Source organism: Myotis davidii, unplaced genomic scaffold, assembly GCF_000327345.1.
Source record: "Myotis davidii unplaced genomic scaffold, ASM32734v1 scaffold127, whole genome shotgun sequence".
Taxonomy (NCBI): Eukaryota; Metazoa; Chordata; class Mammalia; order Chiroptera; family Vespertilionidae; genus Myotis; species Myotis davidii.
Window position 1 is genome coordinate 38,328 of NW_006298311.1, and position 7,452 is coordinate 45,779.

The window sequence follows — 7,452 nt, forward strand, 5'->3', positions numbered from 1 at the left end:
ACCGAACCTCCACATGACAGCAAGCAGCAATAGATAGATTATGATGCAGGTACCAGTTTCACCTTTAGTGGGTCCTGGGTTAGTTTCACTTTCCACCTCTGGGGGCTGTTACCGCTGTCAGCCGCCTCCACTTGGGTGCGATGGATCCAGTGACTCTTTCCTGCAACTTTGATGGCAGTTGGAGTGCTCAACACCACCTGGTAGGGTCCATTCCATCTAGGTTCCAGGCTGCCAGGTTTGTGGCTCTTCACCCAAACGAGATCACCTGGAGAGAAGACAGGTTGTGTTGGACTGGTTCTTGGTGTGTCCTTCTCCCGTAAGGTTCTCACCACCCGTTGTGCCAATGTGGCGCTGCTCTGTAAAGCCTGTAAGTACTTAAGCAAACTTTGGGTAGACAGCCGGGCAAGATCTTCCTCCCTTAGGTGGGGAAGGAGAGGTGGTGGCCTACCAAACATATAGGATGCACCTAGCTCTGAGGAGTGCAAAAGGAAGGAGACTTACCCAGTTTTCGCCAGTCTTTAATCTTAACTTAGTTAATGTTTTTCTAAGGTCCGATTTATTCTCTATACCTGTCCAGAACTCTGTGGTCTATAAACACAATGCAATTTTCAAGTAACTCTCAGGGCCTTAACTATGGATTGTGTAACTTTGGCGATAAACGCCGGGCCATCGTCAGACCCGGTGTATAGTAGTAGGTTAAACCGGGGACAATTTCAGTGAGGAGTTTCCTAACTACTACCTGTGTTGTCTCTGCCTTGGTTGGGTATGCCTCAGGCCAGTCAGAGATGGTATCAATGAAAACCAGCAGGTACTTATACCCTCCTTGTCCTCCTGGTATCTTAGTGAAGTCCATTTCTCAGTGTTCTCCGGAGTTCTGACCTCGGAATCGCTGCCCTGGCGCGGCCACAACAGGGGGCCCTTGATTTACTCGGGCACATACTTGGCACCTTCTAATCAAGTCTGATAGTACTCTGGTGGGTCTGGGAAGCGACAGTTCGCCCCAGGGCTTCTGGCACTATAGGCCTCCCATCTGGCAGAATTAGCCATCCAGCCTCTCCTTCCTGGGCCCTTAGTTTCTCAGCTAGCCTCTGCTCTTCCGGCAGATGAGTAGGCTTCTCTGGGAGCCTTCGTGCTGGCAGGGCTACGAGAACTTCTAGAGGCCTTACTGGTCTTTTAGCCAATTCTTTGGCCTCCTGTAAGGGCAGTGTAAGGAGATATATCCTTTCAGTCCCTGGGTAGGTCTGGCAGGGCCAGTGCTGGGGTGCTCACTGGGGCTTCTTAGATCTCCCCTGGCTCCTCTTCATGTTACTACTGCCGCCCCCACATACCGCATACCAGGTGATGTCCGTGTAGAGGGTTTCATCCGGATTCTGCAGGGGCTGGTGCATAAGGTTCTTGCGGAGGGAAGTGAGGGTAGTCAGTCTCTCCTCGCAGTCATGCAAAGGGGCCTCTGCTTCCACGTCAGGGAGGAGTGTTGCAGGGTTCAAGGCATCTGTTTTCAGGAAGTTGAAATGTTCACTCTTTTTCCTTTTTCCTACGAGAGGGCCTGAGTGAGTGCTATGAGTTCCACAAGGAAGTCCACCTTTTGGCCCCCCGCCCACTGTCAGGGTTATCCTGGGTTCTTGGGGGCCAGCTGAGCCCTGACAACCCTAATACACCTCCTTCATCAACATGGGAGTCGGTTCCCTCACACTTTTAGGGCATTTCTGTTTCTAATGTCCTTCCTTTCTGCAAAATGCACATTGATTTTTCCCAAGCCGGGGTTGGACTCCTTTTCTCCCGTGAGGATTTTCTTGGCCCTTGTTGTTTCTCTGGCCTCTTGGGCTTTTTTTTTCATTTAAGGCCAGGAGGACCATGGCCATCCGGGTGTTTAAACCTGCTTATTTAAGGCCAGGAGGACCTTGGCCATCCGGGTGTTTAAACCTGCTGTCGGGTCCTCCCGATTGTTGAAAACCTTCTGGGACACCTCAACCAACTTAGAGATTAATTTCTCCTCAAAGCCTTCTAACTTCTGTAATTTTTTTTAATATCTGGGGTCGACTGGGAAACAAATGCAACATTGACAGCCCTCTGATTTTCCGGAGCATCAGGGTTAGGTCCCTGGACAGTCATTGTCATTTTAGAGAGGTTTGTGGGTCTCTGAGCAGCAGCTCGGATGCCCCCTAATAGAGGCTGGCAATACTGATCGAGAGCCTCCTCTCCCCTGTCACTATTGGGGTTTCAGTTGGGTTGCCTGGAGGGAAACACAGCCTTTAATCTATCTTTAAATGGTAAGTCTTACATGTCACATAACCTCACAGGGTGTGTAATTCCTGTAACAGAGGGCCAGTATTCACTACTTTACTAACCCCCTCTGTTGTAGACAGGCCTTCCCCATTTTCCTATAGTTGAGGTTTTGTGCCACCCCTGACATGGGTATGGTCATACAGGCCTATAAGACAGTATACAGGTAGCTTAACCCCTATAAAGCTGGGCTTGGACCTCTGTCTAGAAAATTGCAGTCTATAAGTTCAATATGCAGCCTCCGGTCCTTCTAACCCAACGAGGTTTCGGCTAGTCTCTGAGTCAGACTTCTCCTCTCTTGGAGAATTTCAAAGTCCTGATGACTCCCACGTCCAGGGAGAGTGCCCTTTTCTTTGCCCTTTGTTAACCCTGTTTATTAGTTACAGTGCCCTGCTATCCTTGTCTTCCCACAAGTCCCCTTTATGGCAGAGCAGCGACCAGGCCTCTTTGAAGGGACATCAGCCTCTCCTCTTCCATCAGCAACAGGTACTAAACCTTTTTAGTACATTTGCAAGCAGGGAGCTTTTACTAGCTCTATCTGCAGCTTTCATAGATCTCAGGCTTGCTACTCTTTCTGGGGCTGTAAGAAGGCTAGTACTAGTCACTGGCTTCTGGCTTAACTGCTGTAGCCCGGAGACAGCCAATCAATGATTCTCTGTCATCATTGATGTTTCTATCTCTATCTCCTCTCTCTTCCTCTAAAATCAATAAGAAAAATATTTTAAATAAATAAATAAATACATACGAATATTTCAATTTTGATTCCTTGTAGAATCATATATTCATGACAAGTAACTGATCAATATTTTTCTCTCACATCAATGTTTCTCTGTTGCCTTTACTTTCCATCTAAAAATCAAAGCAAATGTCCTCAAAATATGACTTAAATGGAAGATTTATATATGTATCTGTATCTATGTCTACCAGTATATCCACATCTATATCCATATCCATATCTGTATCTACATCTATAGCTGTACCTATGCCTATATCTCTATCTATATATATATCTATATCTCTATACCTCTATCTATATCTCTATCTATATCTCTATCTATATCTCTATCTATACCTATATCTATCTATATCATCTGTATCTATATCTATCAATATCCTTGGAAGAAGTGGCACATTGATTTTATCCCTAAGGAGGCACTGATTATTCCTACATCCTACTTCCTGACCATCTCCTACAGCACATCTCCTGCTGTAGAAAAAGTGGTCCCTCGATATGGTGACCAGGACCCCAAGAAGAGCCTGGTTCTCTGAGGGCACAGTCAGCACCCTCTTTCCAGGAGAAGACCCAGAAACTGGGACCTCCCCTCACCTCTTGACCTTCACATGTACAGACGCTTCTCATATGCAAATTCCCACATGGCAACCACAGACACACAGTTAGCATGCACTTAAATTCAGGGCCTCTTCACCCTTGAGAATACTTTTTGGGTAAATACATCTTCAACTGCCTCCCACAAACACATGAAGTGTTCAACTAAAATAGAGAACAACCATCATTCTGTACTAGGGAGGTAAAGAAGAAAGCACACGGAAACTGGTAGGAAGGGTGGAGGTGGGAAACGAGCTTGTTAAACATCCACATGTGGTGTGTGCTTAATCAGGAGGGATAACTCAGCAGTGGAGGCCTCCTGTGAGAAGAAAAGAGTCCCAGCCCCAGACAAGACCCAATCCCAGGGTTCTGGAGCTGGAGGAGAAGTCCTCATAATTTCAGGTTGTAAAAACCAGAAACAATTATCACTGAGTGACATGGAGGCAGCTGGAGACACAGGCTGCTCCTCTTAAAGGGCTGGCACAGGAACTTACAGGGTCCAACTTCCTCTGAGATCCATCTGTAGGAGGTGAAATTGGAGGATACAGGGGCATACTGGGAAGAACTGGGTTGTCTGGCATTTAGGGCAGGAACTTGGGGTGGCTTTCATCCAGACAGGGCTTCTCCTAGGGAGTCATTGTTTCTGTGCTGGGACCTCCCCCATCACATAGCTGCCTCAAAGTCATATCTGAGGTTCCATCAGTGTGGCTCACAGAATTTGCTCTGCCTTGGTGATTCCCTGAGATCACACCCCATCCAAATTGCAGCCCCACCCAAGCTGTTTGCAGCAGCTTTTCCATATGAATGGCTTGTCCTGGCTCATGCTTCAAAGTCTCCTAAAATCTCACAAACAAGCCGCAGCTTGCATCAACATGCCCCAAACCTATCAATAAAGAGGCCAAAGACCTGGCACTAGCATGAGCCTGCCTTGCTTCACAACTTCTCCTTGTCTGGGCACTTCCAAGTCCAATACAAGTAGCAGCCATCTGCAGATCCCCCTGTAACTCCTGGTTGGTGGCCCTAGGCAGTGACTGACTTTGCATCTTCCAGGAAGCCCTAGGCCAATTCACCTGGAGGACAGCTTCAGACCACACAAGATTACAACTCCACACATCCAGGAAGAGGAGAAAGCGAAGGAGAAGAAGAAGAAGAACAAGAGGGGGAAGAAATGAACAAAGCCCTAGCCAGTTGGCTCAGTGGATAGAGTGTTGGCTTGTTGACTGAAGTTTTCCACATTCAATTCTGGTCGGGGGCTCATGCCAGGGTTGTGGGTTCAGTCCCCAGTGGGGGCATGCAGAAGGCAGCTGATCTATGATTCTCGGTCATCATTGATGTTTCTATCTCTGTCTCCCTCTCCCTTCCTCTCAAACATTAATAAAAATATAAAAAGATAAAAATAAAATATGAACAAAATAATGGCAATAAATACATATCTATCAACAACTGAATCCAAGAACGAAAACATTGAGCATGGCATCTAATGAACAAAATAAAATGATGAATAAAATAGAATTAGAGGTATGAAAAGATGGAACAGATTGACAAATCTCAGAGGGAAAGCGGGAGGGAAGGGTAGAAAGTGATTAAACCAAAGAACATATATGGATATATGCATTACCTATGGACTCAGAAAGAAGGGTGGTGAAGTCCTTAGGAGTAGGGTGGAGGGGTAATATGGGGGGGGAAGTGAGACATCAGTAATACTCTCGATAGTAAATATTTTTTAAAAATTAGTTAAGGAAAATCAATTAATATCAAGCAGAAGGAAGGAAAAATAAAGATAAACAGAAATTGATGAAATCAAAACAGGAAAATGATAGAGAAAAATGAATAATATCAATAGCTGAATCTTTGAAAAGATAAATAAAACTAATCAAGTGCTAACAAGACTGGTAAAGAGATAAATGACCAATATCAGAAATTAATTACGGGATATACATATTCCTGAATGCATTCTTATGAGACTGGCATTCTTTGTGCAGTCAGTACAAAGAAATAGTAAACTACACACCGAAATCTGTTAACATATTTACTAAAATCCTTAACAAAATATTAGCAAATCTTACCAGCAATATAAAAAAGTATTACTGCATCTGGACAAAGCAGGCATTATCACAACAATTCAATGCTGATTCGATATTTTTAAAAATATTTTTACTGATTGCAGAGAGGAAGGGAGAATGAGAGAGAGATAGAAACCTCAAAGATGAGAGAGAATCATTGATCATCTGCTTCCTGCACATGCCTTACTGGGGATACAGCCTCCAACCCAGGCATATGCCCTTGAATGCAATCAAACCATGGACCCTTCAGTCTGCAGGCCAACACATTATCCACTGAGCCCAACCAGCTAGGGTAAGCTGATTCAATATTTTAAAATTAACCAGCTGATTCCAATAGGTCAACTGTGTAAATATGAAAATTCACATGGTCATAAAAATCAATACAAAAATATGTGTGACAAAGCACAACATTAATTCATAATAAAAACACTTAGGGAACTTGGAATAAAAGGGCACTTTCTGAAACTGATCATGGGAGTCTTGTAGCTACTATCATACTTCATTATGGGGAGTTAAATGATTCCCCCTCAGATGGGGACAAAGTAAAAAAAGTCCACTCTTACCACCTATATTCAACCTTGTACTTGACCTTTTTAACAAGTGGAATAAGAAAAGAAAAATACATAGAGACATTAAAATTTCAACAAAAGACACAAAGTGTCCCTACTTGCATGTGACATATTTATCTATGAAAAAAGAAAATCAAAAGAATCAACTTTAAAATCTCTGAGAATTAATTCGTGATTTTAGCAAAATCATGGTAAATACACAAAAATGATTCTATTTCTATACACTAGCCATGTGTAAATGTAACGCAAAATTAAAATATAGTATGGCCGGTGAGGCTCAGTGGTTGAAAATCAACCTAATAGCCAGGAGGTCATGGTTGGATACCTGGTCAGGGCACATGCCTGTGTTGCAGGCTTGATCTGCTTTGTGGGGTAAGCAGGTGTCAGCCAATGAATCAATGAGTCTCTCTCATCATTGATGTTTCTATCTCTCTCTCCCTCTCCCTCCCCCTCTGAAATCAATTATATATGTATCCCATATAATAAAGAGGTAATATACAAATTGACCATCATGCCATTGCACAAGAGGCCACCGCCATGTGGTCACAAGATGGCTGCTCACATGTTGTCACAAGAAGACCGCCCTCATGTCATCACAAAATTGGCGCCCTCATGTAGTCACAAGATGGATGACCCATATGGTCACAAGATTGACACCACAAGATGGCCAGCAGGGTAGGGCAGTTGGGGGTGACTGTGCCTTCAGGGGATGGAGGACAGTTGAGGGGGACCAGGTCAGCAGTGAAGGGTAGTTAGGAGTGACCGAATTGGCAGGTGTGGGCAGTTGGGGGCAACAAGGCCAGCAGGGGAGGAAAGTTGAGATGATCAGGTTGCCAGGGGAGTGTTAGGCTTTGATCAGGCTAGCAGGCAAAAGGAGTTAGGGGAAATCAGGTAGGCAAGTAGGCAGGCAGGCAGGTGAGTGATTGGGAGCCAACAGTTCTGGATTGTGAGAGGGATGTCCGAGAATAAACCAAAGAATCCAAAAACAACTGGAGACTTAGATTAGAAGAGCCAGCTCAGTGAAGATTTCTCCACAAACTGACTTTCAGATTTCACAGAATATTAGTCTAAATTTCAGCATGGATTATATGGACATGGACAAACTGATTTTTAAATTGATATGGACAAAGGACAAAGGAACAGAAACATCTAAGCAATATTGGGAAAGGAAAAATAGTTACAGGAATCAATTTCCCAATTTTAAGACTTA